General features: G+C 45.7%; 1 non-coding gene across 1 annotated transcript; it reads left to right on the top strand.

Annotated features, from left to right (window-relative positions):
• Positions 1–785: 785 nt before the first annotated feature.
• TRNAN-GUU (transfer RNA asparagine (anticodon GUU)) lies at positions 786–858 on the top strand. The gene has a single exon. It is a non-coding gene; the product is annotated as a tRNA-Asn (tRNA).
• The last annotated feature ends 18,184 nt before the right edge of the window (positions 859–19,042 follow it).

Raw genomic sequence — 19,042 nt, 5'->3', positions numbered from 1 at the left:
TAAAAGGCTAATCAACATACACCAGCATTTTCCTCTTTTTTCAATACATAGGAACTTCATTACTACTCATAAAAGAAATTCATACTCATTAATGAAAATTGGGTAGTAAGGACCAATCACCCAATGGCCTCACTACCCAAAGACAATTAGAACTAATATCTTGGTTTATTTCCTTCTAGTCTTTTTTTCCCCAGGCATCTTTTTATTTTTAACACAGCTGTGCTCAAGATGCATGCACACTTTCTGTTTCTTTCATTTAGCATTAACTCATTTACTATTGTAGCTCCGTACTTGGCACAAATATGACCTCAATAAATATTTGCTGAATGAATGAGTGAATGAATGAGCATGGATAATTGTCTACCTTATACAAAAGAATAATAATCATAACATGTGACAACTGAGGGCTTCCTTAGTGCTGACTACTTTATATATATTATCTCATATCATACAATATCCCTATGAAGTAGGTACTCTTATTGTCCCCATTTTGTAGATGTATACACTGAAATGTAGACAGAGATTAAGTCCCAAGTTTATACAGGTAGCCCCTGATTTCTATGCCAGGTCTGGCTTAGATCAAACCTATATTTCTGTTGCTATATGTCACTACCTCTCAGTGAACATTTTTATTATTTTTTAAGTTTATTTATTTTTAAAAATCTCTACACCCAACGTGGGGCTTGAACCCACAGCCCCAAGATTAAGAGTCACACATGCTTCAGGCTAAGCTAGCCAGGTGCCCCAAACAGTTTAGAAACATCATTTGAAATGATTTCAGGGGCACCTGGCTGGCTCAGTTGGTAGAACATGTGACTGTTGAACGCGGGGCCGTGGGTTCAAGCCCCACGTTGGGTGTGGAGATTGCTAAAATAAAATCTTTAAAAAACTCAAAAATTCAGGGGCACCGAGGTGGCTCAGTCAGTTAAGCACCAGACTTCGGCTCAGGTCATGATCTCTCATCTCATGAGTATGAGCCCCGCGTCGGGCTCTGCGCTGAGAACTCTGAGCCTGCTTCAGATTCTGTGTCTCCCTCTTTCTCTGCTCCTCCCCCGCTCGTGCTCTCTCTCTCTCAAAAATAAACATTAAGAATTAAAAAAAAATGCAAACATTCAAAAATAAAATGACTTCATCACATTCTTTTAAATGGACCTAGCCATTCCTCCATCACTGCATATGTAGGCTATTTTCTGTTTTTCTTCCCCCTGCTGTCATAAATAATTCTACAATAAACAACTTCATGTCTAACTCAACTCCATATTTAAGCGCTATTCATTAGCAGAGACTCAGTGTAAGTTGAACTACTGGTTCAAACAGTGCAAATGTTTTTAAAGCTTTTGAGGCATGTTTCTCCCTCAATTATGTTTTGTTTTGTTTTGTTTTTACACATGGAAATTTAGACGAATTAAATCTGCTATACCTTCTCTTTTATAATGTCATCCACCGTTTCCAGCTTTGATACACCTTCCCTTTCGAGACAAGTTAATAATTCTATTTTCTAGTGATCATACGGTTTGCTTTTAAATTATTCAACCCTTCAGTTCTTCCGGCATCCTTTGGGGGATGCGCTGCAGAGAAACCCCCATTTACACTTCCAAGCCCCCCCCCCCATTCCTCTGGGCAGGGGCAGAGGTAAAAAAGAATGTGAAATAAGGAGAGTGTCAAATACAGAGACTGCTGTTTTCCTAATTACAGGGGAATGATTGCCCTTCTTCTACACATGAATGACTTTCTCCCAAGGTCTTCCATTTCTTCTTAGAAGCTTCTAAAAAGCTTTTTTGGTTGACCTGGAGCTTAGGCAGAACTGTCCTGATGAGAACCGACTTAAGAATCCTCTGGAGGGGCGCCTGGGTGGCTCAGTCGGTTAAGTGTCTGACTTCGGCTCAGGTCATGATCTCGCAGTCTGTGGGTTCGAGCCCCGCGTCAGGCTCTGTGCTGACAGCTCAGAACCTGGAGCCTGTTTCAGATTCTGTCTCCCTCTTTCTCTGACTCCCCCCTGTTCATGTGCTCTCTCTCTCTCTCTCTCTCTCTCTGTCTCAAAAATAAATAAATGTTAAAAAAAAATTAAAAAAAAAAAAGAATCCTCTGGAAAAACTCAAAAGATGCAAAATTTCTTCCAATAGAATATTAGAAATAAGTCAAATTGGGAGTGGGGATGTTGCTGGGTATATTGATTTTGGTGAATGGGCTTTGGGCATGTGGGTGGTGCAGTCAGGATAAGGAAGGAGGCTGTGACCCAGATGGATAAAGACTTCCTCCCACCCCAAGCAAAAACTCCATGGGAACATCTGAAGGATCAGGGAAGCCAACCCACACCCACCCACATCCCTCCATGAACGAGGCCTGTGATGGGATGTATAGTCCTGGCTCAGGAATAGTGGGCAGATCATACCACATGTATGGTCTCTGGGTGATGCCCTGCATGAGGGCACATGGTCAAGGGAGTCGTGAGGCTGAAATCCAGCCAAGAGCCTCCAGCTAGGAGGATAGGGCACCTTCTTCCAGTTCTCTCAAAGGTGCCTAGGGGGCTAGTGGCTGCCTGGGCTGTAGCAGTGAACTCTACAAGGAGCACTGGACCAGGAGCCAGGAGGCTGGGCCCTGACTCCAACTCGGCCATAGCTCTCCAGATGGGAGCCCGAATCACCCACTCTGTGCCTCGGGTTCCCCAACTGTCTAGCCAGTTCCACTGGTCCCAACAGTTCTGATGCTAAGAGACCGTAAACAGCTCTTGAGTGTGCTCAGCTGCCTCTAGAAGGAAGACCCGAAGTGTGCTACCACAGGATAGGGTGACCAGGACAACCCACACTTTCCAGCACAGACTGTTGCAAAGTAACTTGCATTTTGGGTCTGGGGTCAGAGCTCCCCACGTTGCCTTTCCTGTTGGGCTCCTTTTCAGGGGTTTGATGATTTGTGAGAACTCATTGATAAAGTCAGCGGGTGCCCTTTGCTCACCGTCTGGATGTGGCACCAATCTGTTCCAATTTCTATTTCCCCTTCCTCTAAACCCAGTTGAAATATCATTGACAACCAATACCAATCAGTTTACTGAGCACTGCCCGTGTGCCAGTCACTGCGCTGGCTGTTTTATGAGCCGGCTCCTGGAAGCCCTGACCTCTGTGCCCTGAGGCCCGCTCCCCATTCTGCAAGGTTAAGGAAGAGAGGCCCCCAAATCCCACAATATATAACCAAGCAGGATTCAAACTCAATCACTCTGCTTCCAAACACAGGCCCTCCTAACACTTGAACTGCTTTCCTAGTTAAAGGAAACAGAAGCAAGGGGTGGCTGTGCCCCTTCCCCAGTTCAGGCAGCAGGCCAGCAAAAAGATACCTTCACTTCCCTCCATAAGACCCTTCAATGCCCCCTCCGAAGCCTGGGAGGTTCCCACGTTTTGTCAGTTTCCTCTGGATCAACAGACCTGCTGCCCAGCCCTGCACCAATCTCTAGGCTCCTCCCACCAGCCATTCCAGGGCCAGGTGCTCAGGGGAGAAGACCTGGCAACCATCCTGTACAAAGACCGGCTCAGGGTTCCTGCACGGAGTCACTCCGCAGGAGCTGGGTAGGGAGGAAGCGCTGTGGGGCGGGGTGGGTGGGAAAGAGATCAGGTCGTGCGTACTTTATCCTGCCAGCCACAGGGCACATTCCCAGAGAGCCTTGCCCAGGCCACCCAACACTGCACGGTGGTTCTCTCCAAAATCCACTTAGCTGGGCAACTTGGGGGAGTCACTCAACATCTCTGTGCTACCCTGAGGCCCCAGCCCACCCACAGCGGCGGATACTCAACCAATGCCTGCCACAGCCTCACCTGGGAACGAAGCGTTTTTTCTAAACCCCTAGTCAACCAGTCAGAAACAGGACTTCTTCCCATTCTTAATCTTTATGGTGGATTCCTCCCAGAGCTGGCATGTACTCATACGTATTAAAACTGCAAAGAAAAGAAGTACAACAGAGAAGTTATGACTTCCTGTGCATTACGGAGCCAAGAGAAGGGAACAATTAGCTCCTTTGTTGCCAGGGTTCCTGTTTGTCACTAACAATGGCATTCTTCAGGAATTATGATATTAAAGACTTAATAACCTTTTGATACATGCAGTAAAACATTTCAATGACGGCGTTTCTAGAAAGTGCTGTCCTCATCTATTACAGGAATTTACCAAGTTTCTTTTAATTAAGTCGGTTATAAATGAGACATGTCCTCAGTGAGGTAATTTTGTGAATGAAGCTACCCTGAAGTACTAATTAGTTTGTTTTTAATGCTTCGTTTACCCAGCCGACGACGTGGTGGTTAGGGCGGGGCTGTCCCGCTCCGACTGATGAGGTCCCGCAGGCAGGTATAATATGCAGCAGGCGGGGGGGAGGGGCTCTCCCGGCTGGAGAGAGGGTGGTATTGCATTTCGGGCTGTGAAGCTTCACAACTGCCTGCTGAACTGACCACAGACTTTACATTTACCTGGGAAACGCTGGAGCCACGGCCCCTCCCCATGATGAACGCAGGCAGCCGCTTACTCTGCATAGGAAGGGCCAGTGAGCTGCCTTGGACAGCAGTGGCTGCCTCGTCCTTGTGGGTGTCGGCAGAGGCATCTGGGCATTAGAGGGGAAAGTGGGCTGAGTGATGGCAGGGGTCCCTTCCCCCAGCATCCCTCTGCTGGCTGCTTTATTATCCATTCTTATATCACTCACCACGAACTTAACTGAGGCCCCTCTCTGTGCATATGAATGAAGAGCAAAGAGGGGCAGAATCCCACCTTAGCTGGTGCTGTGTGGGAGTGCAGTAGGGGGTAACCAGTGTGAAATGGCCACAAAGGAGATAGGCAGAGCGTTCTGGGAACACAGGGTGGGGGTACGCTCCCCCACCCGCCACCAAGGAAGCTACAGGGAGCGTTGGAAGGTGGAGACGGGAAGCTGTTTAGGAACGGGAGTTACACTTGGTAGTGGCACCCACTGGGTGATCTGACCTGAGGGAGGATGGGCTCTGGGAAGAGTTTTCAGCCCTGGGGGAGGCAGGAGGAATCTGGAATCCTTCCCCTATCTTGCATGCGTGTACATGTACGTACCCACACTCACATTTGGGTCCTCATCATGCGTGTAAGGACAACTGTTCATTTTGTATTCAATTTTTTTCTTTTTATTTAATTTCTTTTTCTTTTTATTTTGTATTGCAAAAATGTAACACAATAGGGGAATATAAAGATTACAAGTGGAAGTCTCCCATTATCTCAATCATCAAACTGTTCCAGGGAAAACCACCATTAGCAGCCTTCCAGACCTTTTCCTATGTGGATTTGTAATCCATGCACACGCACGCACACGTGTGCATACATGGGTTTTGCTTGTTTTACAGGAACATATTCCACACATGGTTTTGGGAGTTGTTTTTCACTTTATATCATAAACATCCTTTCTTAACAGTCAGTAATCTACCTTGTTCTTTTTAACAGCTGTGAGTATGCAAAAGTAGAGTCTAGTTTATTCATACATCACTCAATTACCCAATTAATGGTCATTAACTGTTGCTTTTTTTTTTTTTTTTTACAATTGCAAGCAAGAATACAGTGAGCATTCTTGAACATAAGCTCTTGTGTTATACACACCTACAGAGCTACTTGGAATTGCAAAATGTTTTTGTCTCATTTTCTAAGTTTTTTTTTTAAATGTTTGTTTTTATTTTTGAAGGAGACACAGAGTGAGCGGGGGAGGGGAAGAGAGACACAGAATCACAAGCAGGCTCCAGGCTCTGAGCTGTCAGCACAGAGCCCAACGTGGGGCTTGAACTCATGAACCATGAGATCATGACCTGAGCCGTAGTCAGATGCTTAACTGACTGAGCCACACAGGCACCCCAAGTGTATGTGTCTTTTAAACATTAGCAGGTACTACCAAGTGGCCCTTCCGAAATAGGCTCCTCACTCCCTGCCATTTTCATATACCAACACCACCTGTTTCCCTACATTCTTTCCAACACTGGGCATCATTAGTCCTTTTAAATGTTTTGCCAATCTGATGAGCAGAAAAAATTAAAAGCTGCTCCTCACTGTTTTCACTTCTGTCCTTATTTTCTAAGTGAATAATGAAGGAAGGTCAAGGGAGTGGCTGGGGGACCCAGGTCAGCAGCCTTGCTGTCCCCGTCTGACCCAGCATCCAGACTCTTAGGACCCTGGGCAGACTGGCCCAGCGCACCAGCCTTGATGATGGGGGGTATGTTCCAGTCAGGGCTGATGGGGAGCACAGTCCCAGGGACAGAGTGGACCCAAGATGACACAGCAGCACTGGCCTGGCTTCACACTTCTTCAAAGGGCTGTGGCCGCAGCAGGCGGGCTCTGCCCCCCATGAGCTGAGGCCAGCTCCACCCAGCAGTGAAGAGTGGGCTTCCCGTGCCCCTGCCGGTGCCTTTGGAGGGGGCTGCCCCACCCCTGGCACTCCTCGGCAGAACAGGCAAGCCCCAGTGACTCAGCACTGCCGGTGGTCAGAGACGGGCCATGAGTCACAAATTACCAGCCTTCTGCCCAAGCAGGCTTTGCCAGCCAGTGAGGCGGCAATGCTGGCAGGGAGCAACAGAGCTCTAGGCTTGGGGCAGCAGGGAAAGAGAGGCCGGCAGTCTTACGGCTTCCATACCTGCCAGCCAACATGAGGCTCTTGGGCTCTCGGGCCGCAGAGCCAAGGCTGTTTCAGGGATGCATGCCTGGGTGGAAGGCTTGGGCATGCTTGGACTCAGGTCTTCCTTGGCTCTTGACCAGGAGGAAACCAGCTGGCACCAAGGCCTGGTGGAGTTTCAAAGACGGCATCTTCCAACCAAAAGGGAGAATTTAATGCCAGGGCGCCTGCCCCGTGCAGTGGGTATTGGGTCCCAGGAGGCAGGCACTGCCTTGCCCTCCAAGACAGGCCCCACACCCAGAGCCTAGAGCAGCCTTGCACACAGTGCCAGGAGGCTAGGTTCAAAAGCTCCCCACTAACGGGAGCTGCAGCCTTCTGAGTGTTGGCACATCCTCCGGCCATTTTAGCATGGAAGGGCTTCCAGAACTTTCAGAGAACCGGATGATTCTTTTGTGCTCAAACAATGAAGCCAGACACACCCGCACCGCCACCCCCCTCCAATCCTGTCCCACACAAAATTCTTTTAGTTCCAGAACAGTTTCTCAGCAACAGCAAACCTAAATGCCACCCAGGTTTGATGTCTTGCTCATTTTCTTGTGTTACCCATATTTGATTATGTGGCTAAAGGTGACACAGAGAAGCACAAACGGCAAGAAATGAGAGCCAAAGCCAGGCCTGGGCAGAGGCCCTGGGGACTCTGTGTCTACTTCAGGAGCAATCACACCCCTGCCAGGGCTCCATCCTTCATCCCTGGATCCACGAAATCTACGGGCCTCCCTGTACCCTACATACTCTCCGGTGCCAGGGCTGCTCCACTAAGGGCCTCTGCTGGTGTGACTCATTTACACGCCGGGCCATGTGGAACAGGCTCAACACACACTCTAATGAACACGTGCTGGGAACAATAAGCCAAAGGCAGCTAATGAGAGACTGACTCTTTATCTTGGAAGCTGAAAACCTTGTGCCATTTCTCAGAGCCAGGAATAATAATGGTCACCTGTGCCGCAGCCACCATGCTTCACACACATTATCCCAGCCAACGCCCCCCTACCCACTCTGACACTAGGAGTCTGATCCTCCAGATCCGGCACAAAGCCTAGCACCAGGGAGGTGCTCGCTCAGGAAGTATTGTCCAATGAATAGTTAAGTGGTACAGATAAGGAAATGAAAGCTCTTCCCAGTACTCTTTCCAAAGAACCCCTTTTTTAAAGTTTTATTATGGGGCACCTGGGTGGCTCAGACAGTTAAGCATCCAACTTCGGCTCAGGTCATGATCTCGTGGTTGGTGAGTTCGAGCCCTGCATCTGGCTCTGTGCTGACAGCTCAGAGCTGGTAGCCTGGAGCCTGCTTCAGGTTCTGTGTCTCCCTCTCTCTCTGGCCCTTCCCCTCTCGAGCTCTGTCTCTGTCTCTCTCTCTCAAAAATAAATAAACATTAAAAAAAAATTTAAGTTTTACCATCATCATCATGTTTTTTGGTAATCTCTGCACCCAACATGGGGCTCAAACTCACAACCCCAAGATCAGGAGTCACATGGTCTTCCAACGGAGCCAGCCAGGTGCCTTCCAAAAATGCTTCTGAAGAATTATTTTTGAAAATCACTTTTCTTTGGAAGATTTTCACAAGACACCTTTGGCCACATTAATTGCCTTTTAATTTTGAAGCATTTCAAACACATGGAAAAGTATAAAAACTAATATGATAGATCAAACTCCATTTTAAAAAAGTAAAGAATTTATGGGGCACCTGGATGGCTCAGTCAGTTAAACATCTGACTCTTGATTTAGGCTCAGGTCATGATCTCGCAGTTTATGAGTTCAAGTCCCACATCAGGCTCTGCACAGACAGCATGGAGCCTGCTTAGGATTCTCTCTCCCCCTCTCTCTTTTCTGCCCTTCCTCTGCTCTCTCTCTCTCTCAAAATAAATAAATAAACTTAAAAAAATTTAAAGTAAAGAATTTATAAATGCAACATTCAGAATAGGGCTTACTTTTGCACTAAGAGACAAGGAATAAGGAAGGAGGACACAGGCAGTAAAATGGTGTTGGTAAAATTCTAGTTTTTCAGTTAGATGGAGGTGTGGTAGGGCTCATTTTTAAGTTATACTTCATAAATAGCATATATGTTGCATAAGTCATTGAATGTGTGTTATGTATATTACATAGAATGGTTTTTAAAAGAAAACAATGTAACATACTTGTACCCATCATCCAGATTTAACAAAGGAGACTATTTGTTTTGGATCTCCTCCATCTTTCTTTCTTTTAAGAAACAAACTTTATACATCTCAGGGCTCCTAGGTGGCTCAGTCAGTTGAGCATCTGACTTCGGCTCAGGTCATGATCTCACAGTTTGTGAGTTCAAGCCCCGCATCAGGCTCTGTGTCTGACAGCTCAGAGCCTAGAGCCTGCTTCTGTGTCTCCCCCTCTCTCTGCCCCTCCCCTGCTCACGCTCTGTATCTCTCTCTCTATAATAAATAAATGTTAAAACAAACAAACAAACTTTATACATCTGGCTAAAGACCATCCTTCACCCCATTCCCTATCTTCCCTCTGGGAAACAATTAAATGTTTTATATCACTTTTTTTTTTATATTAGCCTTATATGCAGCCATTACTGAGTGCTTCTTAGTTCAGTTCACCTGTAGATTTCCTTGAATATTTTATGTAGGTAATCATGTCATCTGCACATAAAACTGCAATTTTTTTCTTCCATTGTAATTTGTATTCTTTTCATTTCTTGTGTTACTGTGCTAGTGCTGATACCGTATGTTAAAGGAAATACTTCTGATATTGTACCATTAAGGATATCCATTGCTGTAGGTATTTGATGGCTATTTTGTCTCAGGTTCAGGAAGTTTCCTTCAATTCTGAGTTGGTCAAGAGTATTTACAATGAGTGATGTTAAATTTTTAACAAATGCTATTTCTGTTTGTATCTATTAAGATGATTATATGGGTTTTCTTTTTTACTATGTTAATATGATAAGTTACTTGGGATTTTCTAATTTTAAACTATTTTTGTATCCCTGCTGTATCAATTATATATATATTCAGTTTGCTAATATTTAGGATGAAGTAAGTGAGATTGGTGTATAATTCTTTTTTCATATTGTCCTTGACCACCTTGCATATTAAGATTATATTAACCTCATAAAGTTAATTAGGAAGCATTACTTCTTTTTCAATTTTCTAGAACAATTTATTATTTTTTAAGTTTGTTTATCTATTTTTGAGAGAAAGAGAGAGAGTGAGTGTAGGAGGGGCAGAGAGAGAGAAAATCCCAAGCAGGCTCTGCACTGTCAGCACAGAGCCTGATTTGGGGCTCAGATTCACAAACCGTGAGATCATGATCTGAACCAAAAACCAAGAGTTGGTTGCTTAACTGACTGAGCTACCCAGGAACCGCTAGAACAATTTATTTAATTTTTAACATAATTCTTTTTAGAAATAATTTTATAATTTTTTTTATTGTTAATTTATTTTTGAGAGAGACAGAATGTGAGTGGGGGAGGGGCAGAGAGAGAGAGAGAGAGACACAGAATCTGAAACAGGCTCCAGGCTCTGAACTGTCAGCCCAGAGCCCAATGTGGGGCTCAAACCCAGGCACTAAGAGATGATAACCTGACCCAAATTTGGATGCTCAACCAACGGAGCCACCCAGATGCCTCCAGAACAATTTAAGTAAAAGAGGAATATCTATTCCTTGAATTATTTGACAAAAGTCACCTGTAAAACGATTTGCCCAGCTGTTTTTCCAGTATGTTGCAGGACTGCTAGTTGTTTAAAATACACTTTTAATTTTGAAATAACTTTGATTTACAGTGAAGTTGTGCAAAGATTGTTAACAGGGTATCTATCACCTAGCTTCCCTTAATATTAATAGTACATAGGAGGGGCACCTGGGTGGCTCAGTTGGTTAAGCGCTCTACTCTTGATTTAAGCTCAGGTCATGATCTCAAGGTTGTGAGATCTGAGCCCCATGTATGGCTCTGTGCTGACAGTGCAGAGCCTGCTTGGGATTCTCTCTCTCCCTGTGTTTCTGCCCCACCTGCATTTGTGCCCGGGCTCTCACTCTTTCTCTCTCTCAAAATAAATAAACATTTTTAAAACATCTCTACAGGATTGGGGCGCCTGGGTGCCTCCCTCTCTGCCCCTCCCCCATGGGCACATGCTCATGCAGGCTCTCCCTCTCTCTCTCAAAAATAAATAAACATTTTTAATCTCCATAGGATCTTTTATTACATTCACTTTTTAATTATTTTAAATTAATTCAATTTGTAAATTAATGTAGTAAATTAATCAATCTAGTATTACTTATTCCTTTTCTCTTTTTTGGTTGGTCCATCTTGCTGGAGGTTTGTCTTCATCTTTTCAAAGAACTAACTTTTGCTCTTATCTGTCTGCTGCTTCTTTGTTTTTATTTTGCTTCCATTCTTATTTCCCTTTCTCTACTTTCTTCAGATTGTTCTGTTGTTTTTTTTCTAGTTCCTGTGTTGAACTTATTGTACTGAGCTTATTAATTTTTTAGTCTTTCTCAAATATATTTTTAAGGGATACAAATTTCTCTCTAATCATTGTTCTAGCTGACATTCCACAACACAAATTTTCTTATGTGATGTTTCCATATCCTCCACTTCCAAATATTTTGTAATTTCCTTTATGATTTCTTCTTTTCCATGTGAATTATTTGGACGTGTTTCCAAATGTAATGGGGTTATTTGGACTATTTCTTTTATTTTAATTTCTAATCTTATTTTGTTAAGATCAGAGAATGTGGTATGATCATTATTTTTTGATATGCCTTATGACATGTGGGGCTCATCTGGAATGGGGGAAAGCACCAGATGTGGGGTGCTCCAATCAGGTGATGGCCAGTGGGGTGGGGGTGGTGCTGGTGAAAGGATTCACCCAAGGCAAAACAAAAGAGATAGAAATTTATTGAATACACCCCAAGGGTTTAGCAGGCAGGACAGCAAAGGAGAAACTGTCCTGCGAGGAGGCAGGGCAGGAATGGGGGAGGAAGGTGGGGGCAGGCACAGTTATAGGGCAGAATGGGGAGGTATGGGAACGTATCGAATTTTCCCTTTTTCTGGTCACTATGCCTGGTTGTAAGTAGCCCATTGGGTAGGTAGAGCCTATGGCTACGGGTCTCATCATGAGGCTGTTTGCATTCAGCCCGGGGGTCACCGTGGGCCCTTTTTCCTTCCTCAGGCATTGCTCAAGCCTGTTGCCTAAAGGCAGCCTCTACATGACCTAGTTCAAGGGCCATCAAACTTTTTCCATAAAGGACAATGTAGTAATTATTTTTCACTTTGCAGGCCGTACAGTCTCTGTTGCAACTATTCAATCCTGGTAATACACTGTGAATATACATAACAAGCAAATGTGGCTGTGTTTATTTCAGTTTTGTTTTATTCTGACCTGAAAATCATTGTCTTTTAACTGGTGAGTCTAATTCATTCACTTTTACTGTACTTTCTCACATATCTGCATTTACACTTAGTAAATTAGTAAATTGATTCAGCTGCTTTTGCTAAGGTGTCAAATTTAAAATGGCTTAAACAACATGGAAATCTTTTTACCTTTTTTTAATGTTTATTTTATTTTTGAGAGAGAGAGAGAGAGACAAACAGAGCGTGAGCTCTGAGAGAGAGGGAGACACAGAATCTGAAGCAGGTTCCAGGCTCTGAGCTGTCAGCACAGAGCCCGACACGGGGCTCGAACTCACAAACTTTGAGATCGTGACCTGAGCCAAAGTTGGATGTTCAACCAGCTAAGCCACCCAGGTGCCCCATAATCTCCCTTCCTTTCAAATGGCAACCTACAAGTTGCAACATCACTTCTGGTCACTTGCCATCAGCCATGTCTATAATTAAAGAAGGATGAGAGATGTAGGTTTTAAATTCTCTTGGTTAAAAATTCTGTTAGCAAAAAAACTATTTTTAACTATATGTAGTGATGGATGTTAGCTAGACTGTGATCAGCATTTTGCAATATATACATACGCTGAATCATTATGTTGTACACCTGCAACTAATAGAAGGTTGTATGCCAATTACATCTCAATAAAAAAAACTTTATTATCAAGTGACAATAGGGGAATCTTTTTTTTTCTCTACCAAGTTAGAAGTTATGCATTTTGTTCCTTATACTTTCAGGAGGTCATCTTTATGTTTTGTTTTGTTTTGTTTTGTTTTTAATTTTTTTAAATGTTTATTTTTGAGACAGAGAGAGACAGAGCATGAACGGGGGAGGGGCAGAGAGAGAGGGAGACACAGAACCGGAAACAGGCTCCAGGCTCCGAGCCGTCAGCCCAGAGCCCGACGCGGGGCTCGAACTCGCGGACCGCGAGATCGTGACCTGAGCCGAAGTCGGACGCTTAACCGACTGAGCCACCCAGGCGCCCCATATGTTTTTAAAAATTTATACAACTCTTCTAATAAAATCATAAATAGAAAACATTAACCCTGGGGTGCCTGGGTAGCTCAGTTGGTTAAGCGTCCAACTTCCGCTCAGGTCATGATCTCACAGTTCATGGGGTTCAAGCCCCACATTGGTCTTTCTGCTGTCAGCACAGAGCCTGGAGTCTGCTTCAGATCCTTGGTCTCCCTCTCTCTCTCTCTCTCTTAAAAATAAAAATAAAAAATAAACATTAAAAAAAAAGAAGAAAAAGAGAACATTAACCCTACCCCAGAGGCAGGTCTAGGTCTTATGGAACCTGAGACTTATTCAACTTGGGAGACTTCTTTAAGAAAAAAGAGGCAAAAAAAGAAAAAAGAGTACACAGGCACCTGGGTTAGGCATCTGACTCCGATTTGGGCTCAGGTCATGATCTTGTGGGCATGGGTCCTAGCCCCATGTTGGGCTCCTTACGGAGCTTACTTGGAATTCTCTTTCTCTCCCTCTCTCTGCCTCTCAGCCCTCTCAGAATAAATATATAAACGTTAAAAAAGAGAGAGAAAGGGCGCCTGGGTGGCTTGGTCGGTTGGGCGGCCGACTTCGGCTCAGGTCACGATCTCATCACAGCTCGTGAGTTCAAGCCCCGCGTCAGACTCTGTGCTGACAGCTCGGAGCCTGGAGCCTGCTTCAGATTCTGGGTCTCCCTCTCTCTCTCTCTCTGCCCTCTCCTGCTTACACTGTCTCTCTCTGTCTCTCAAAAGTAATAAAATAAACATTAAAAATTTTAAAAAAAAAAAGAGAGAGAGAAAAGAGTACAAAGAATTGGCCTGCAGCTTACGCTCTCTTAGCATCATGATAAATTCACTTTCTATTCTACCCTCTTCAAAAACAACCAAAGAATCTTAGAATGCTTTACACCAATGACCCTGTCCCATCCTTTTTGGTTTTTTTGAAGATTTTATTTTCAAGTAATCTCTATACCCAACGTGAGGCTCGAACTCAAAAATAAGAGTCACGGGTTCCACCGATGGAGCCGGACAGGCACCTGCCCTGTTGCATCTCGTCATTATTGTTGCCTTGTACTTGATCCTTTCTTGTTTTTAAATGCTCCACAGTTAGTTGCCAGTTTTATTATTGCTGCTTTTTAGATACAGGCTTACTTCAATTTATCCACATGCATGCTTTTTCTCCATGTTGCTTTTCCCCTTCAATTCCTTCCTTCAAGGATTAATTCATTTGTTTCTGAGGAATATCCTTTAGCAGATCTTTCCATGAGGGCATGTAAGAGATCACTGGTTTTTGGGGGGGGTTTTTTGGTCTGAAATATCTTTATTTTGCCCTCATTCTTTTTTTTTCCATCCAAGATTTTATTCAAATTCAAGTTAGTTTAACATACAGCATAGTGTTGGTTTCAAGAGTAGAATTTAGTGATTCATCACTTACGTACAACACCTGTTGCTCGTCCCAACAAGTGCCTTCCTTAATACCCATCTAGCCCACCTCCTACCCTCCTCCACTACCCTCATTCTATTTTTTTTCTATAAATGTTTATTTATTAAGTTTTGAGAGAGAGTTTGAGTGGGGAAGAGGCAGAGAGAGAGAGAGGGAGAGATTAAATCTCAAGCAGGCTCCGTGCCATCATCTCAGACCCAGATGCAGGGCTCGAACTCACAAACCTGCAAAATCATAACCTGAACTGAAATTGAGAGTCAGATGCTTAGCCGGCTGAGCCACCCAAGGCGAGCCCCTGCCCTCATTCTTGAATAACAGGTAGTTTAGCATAAAATTTTAGCATAAAAGGGCACTTATTTCCCTCAGCACTTTGAAAATGGTATTCTTGTCTCTCATTGCTGATAAGAAGTCTGTTTCACGGTCATCTCTTTGTAGGGAATGTTTCTTCTTTCTGTGGTCTTCTTTATGGATCTTCTCATGGTCTCTGGTGTCATGACCTTTCACTACAATGTGGCTGAGTATAGAGAGATTCCATTTTTTCTGCTCAGAAATCCTTGTGCCTCTTCCATCTAAGGATTGAGATATAAGCGAACTTAGAACACAGAAAAGTTCTCCGGGAGGTGATTTTGTGTGTTTGAGTAAAAGCGAATTTTACTTAGTAGCAGTACCCTCTGGGGGCCCCAGCAAAACTCCCTCCCACACAGACACCCCCCAGGTTTTACTGTGCTTTCAGAGGAACGCAAAGATGAATGTTAAAGAACTCAGAGGCATAGAATGACTTATAAACTGCCAAGTTAGAAACAAGAACATCAAAAGATCACCAAAGCTAACTAGAGAAAAGGGAAATTTTTTTTAGTGTTCTCTAAACCTTATGATGAAGACTGAGGGGCCCATTTCAATGCCTGTAGCCATTTCACTGGGGCTCAAACCCTCTGAATACATCCCAAGACAACAGACCTCTCCTCCACACTTGTCCCCCCACCAGCCGTCCCCTGTTCTTAAAGTGGATGAGAGAGACCAGCCATAATGGATGGGGGGAGGGGGAGGGGATGATGACCTCACTGAAGTGGAGGGACTCTCCCACAGCTAACTAATTTTTTTTTTAAGCAAGCTCCATATCCAACGTGGAGCTTGAACTCATGACCAGAGATCAAGAGTCATATGCTCTACGGACTGAGCCAGCCAGGCACCCCAATAGCTAGCTAATTTTTTAGGAAGAAAGCTGACTAAAAAAAAAAAAAAAAAAAGAGGGGAGGGGGGAAAGGAAGAAAGCTGAATGTTTGACAAGTCCCAGTCTGGTGGAAGCTCCCTCCATCACCCTAAGGTCCCCTGAGTAGCGTCGGACCAGACCCAGGACATCTGAGAGACTGGACCGTGGTCTGGGACTCAAGTTCCTTTGCTTTAACACTATCTAATAATTCTCTTCATTTCACCATTGTTGCAGATTCGGTTGCAGTGGGGTGGTTTGCATGCTGAAGGTGGTAGGGAAGCCAAGAATGCTTGGGTCCTGGCCACACCCTGATGGGGCACCTGGCCTGTGGCTCTGGTCTGCACCCCACCCCTCCCCATTTCCACTCCATGACTCCACGTGTGCTCTGCCAGCTGGAAGGAGTTTTGTGCTGTGGAAGAACACCAGGTCTGGCCCTGCGCTGCCCTATACCTATAAGCTACCCATTACCTCCCAAGGCACCAGTCTTTCCTTCCTTGAAATGGGAATAATAATCGCCCACCCATCCCACAGACTGAATGCCTGTTTTGAAAAGAGAAAAATAGGGGTGCCTAGGTGGCTCAGTTGGTTAAGCATCTGACTTCAGCTCAGGCCATGATCTCACGGTTTATGGGTTTGAGCCCCATGTCAGGCCCTCTGCCTGCTGTCTACAAAGAGCTTGCTTCGGATCCTCTGTTCCCTCTCTCTCTGCCCTTCTCCTGTTCATGTTCTCTCTCTCAAAAGTAAATAAACATTAAAAAAGAAGAAGAAGAAGAAAAGATGGGGTGCCTGGGTGGCTCAGTTGGTGAGCAACTGACTTCAGCTCAGGTCATGATCTCACGGTTGGTGAGTTCGAGCCCGGTGGCAGGCTCTGTGCTGACAGCCCTGAGCCTGGAGCCTGCTTCTGATTCTGTGTCTTCCTGTCTCTCTGCCCCTCCCCCACTCATGCTCAGTCTCTGTCTCAGAAATAAATAAACATTAAAAAAAATTTTTAAAGAGAAAAGAAATTACTGAGAAGCCTGGTAAATTTTTGTTTTATAATCTTAAAACAGTAGTTTTATTTAAATAAAAATTATCTTAAAATACATGATTATGGCATGAAGCATAAAGAATCTCAGGAAAGCCTACAACAGTAATAGTCATCCTGTATCTCAGCATCCAGAGAAAACTAATAAGCTGGTATCCTATATTCTCCAGTCTTTTTTCCATACAGGGATATAGTGTTATTGCTTTTATTTAATATCAAGAGCATTTTTGGGGTAGTAAATATATCATCACTGCTAATGATTTGAAGTGGATTTTTCCAACCGTGTATGACCAGTGGTAAACTAATTAGAGAATATAACCAATCTCTACTGCTAGATATTTCCACGGTTTCCCAGTTCTAACTTCTTCGCACACATCTATGGTTGTTTTCATAGCAAAGGACTTGCTAGATCAAAGGTCTGCACTGGTACAACTATGTTGCCAAAAGGGCCTGTTGGATTTTCCGTTGAAAACTAGTTCCCGCATACCCCACAGCCCGCCCCATTTCCTCCAGAGGAGCCACTGAGGGACTCCGAAAGTCCCGCCCTAAGTCGGGAGGAGGTATTTAATCATGAAAGAAGCATGAGGGGGCTAACTGTACACACCTCGACCTCGGCACCCCGCAGGCGATCCCCCCTCCCCCCCCCCCCCGGAGCGGCCCCAGGGCTGGGCCTCCCCGGGGATGAATTTACAAAGAGTGCCCAGCGGGTGCCAAGGGCGCATTTCCATGCAAAGCACTCGGCCACTGCCAAGGTGCGGGCACAGCGGGGGCGGCGCCGCGAGGGGGAAGGGGGCTGAGAGCGCGGCCACTTCAAAGCGCTCCGTTTGGGGCGGGCGGAGGAAGGGGCCGGACTCGGAGGCCCACAAAGGGAAGCCTCCTAGGGCTGCCCCTTCCCCACCGAGCAGGCGAGGGGCGCGCGTGGCCGCCAGGCGTGCAGGCTCCGCGCAGTTGGGGACATCCTGCTCTCCCAGCCTCGGGGGACACCCTCCAAGTCCTCGACCCAGTCCCACTCGGGACCCCGACCTGCAGACTCTCAACGCCGTTCGCCCGGGGCGCCTCGGATCTGAGATCCGAGCTGCACAGGACCAGCCAGACCCAGAACAAAAGTAACACTCTGAGCTTTTCCACTGTGCAGAATTCCCCCAGCCTCGGCTTTCGCTTTTTGGGTTAGGAGCGGGTGTCTTGAAAGAAATCAGAAGTTAAGATTTGAGTCTGAAAGGATTAAAATTCTCTCCCTCCCAACCCCCCAGTTCCAGTATTACTGCAGAGTTAGCAAGTTAAGGCCGGTGGCTGATGGGATACTGGACAGAGCATGGCCATGACCGGAGCTCACGCCGCCAGAATAGGGCTCCCGCTGAGAGCCACTCTACCCCCTCCGTGGTGTCCCCTCTCCCACTCCCCCTGTGGTTAGGCCTGTTCCAGGGTAACCCCTGCACAGGCCACAGAGCTTGCCCAGGGCTCCTTTCACATCTGAGGTTGTGCAGTGGTTGTTCCTGCTGTGGGACTCAGACCCCCAACAGCTGCAGGGGTGCAGAGAGGGCCTCAAACAGCTTCCTAGCTGGCCCTACCATCTAGCCCCCATATCCAGGGATTGAGCAGCCTGAGCCCATCCTGCAGACACCTTCTAAGTATTATTTTACGTTCATTATTCACGCATTCAACAGACTGTGTTAGGCACTTACTATGTGCCAAGTGCTGGGAAGACAACCATGAACCCATCAGAGAAGGTATTCAAGATTTTAGACATCACCCCCGCGGACACCTGGGTGGCTCAGAGGGTTAAGTATCTGACTCTTGATTTCAGCTCAGGTCATGATCTCAGGGTCATGATCTCAGGGTCGTGAGATCAAGCGCCATGTCAGGCTGTGTGTTGACTGTGTGGAGCCTGCTTGGGATTCTCTCTCTCCCCCTCTGTCTCTACTCCTTACCCACTCATTCTCTCTCTCTCTCTCTCTCTCTCTCTCTCTCTCTCCCTCTCACATTTTGTCTGTCTCTCTTTCCCCCCAAGAGAGAGGCACAAAGGCATACCAGCCTGCCTCAAACAACATTTCTGCACTGGATTAGAGTTGGATCCAAACTTTGCCCCCACCAGAGAGGGGCCCGGAGCAGCTCTCCTGAGCTCCAAAGGAGCTCCCATCCCTCCCACCAGATGTGTGGCACAGTGGCTAGGGCTTCTTCTCTCCTGCCTTCTGGTAACTGCAACAGACAAAGAAGCCAGAAGTCTAGAGGAAGCTTCTTTCTGACGATCAAGGTTGCTGATGTTCATGAACAATATCCCAGGGGTCAAAGGGTAAGGAGACTGGTGGGCTGCAGGGTGTCCAAACTCAGCTCTAGCCAGAGGCACTGGCCAAATGCCTCTGAGGTCTGAC

This window comes from Neofelis nebulosa, chromosome 1 (assembly GCF_028018385.1).
Source record: "Neofelis nebulosa isolate mNeoNeb1 chromosome 1, mNeoNeb1.pri, whole genome shotgun sequence".
NCBI classification, from domain to species: Eukaryota; Metazoa; Chordata; class Mammalia; order Carnivora; family Felidae; genus Neofelis; species Neofelis nebulosa.
Note: the sequence above shows the minus strand (reverse complement) of the source record. Positions and strands in the feature narration are given on the sequence as shown.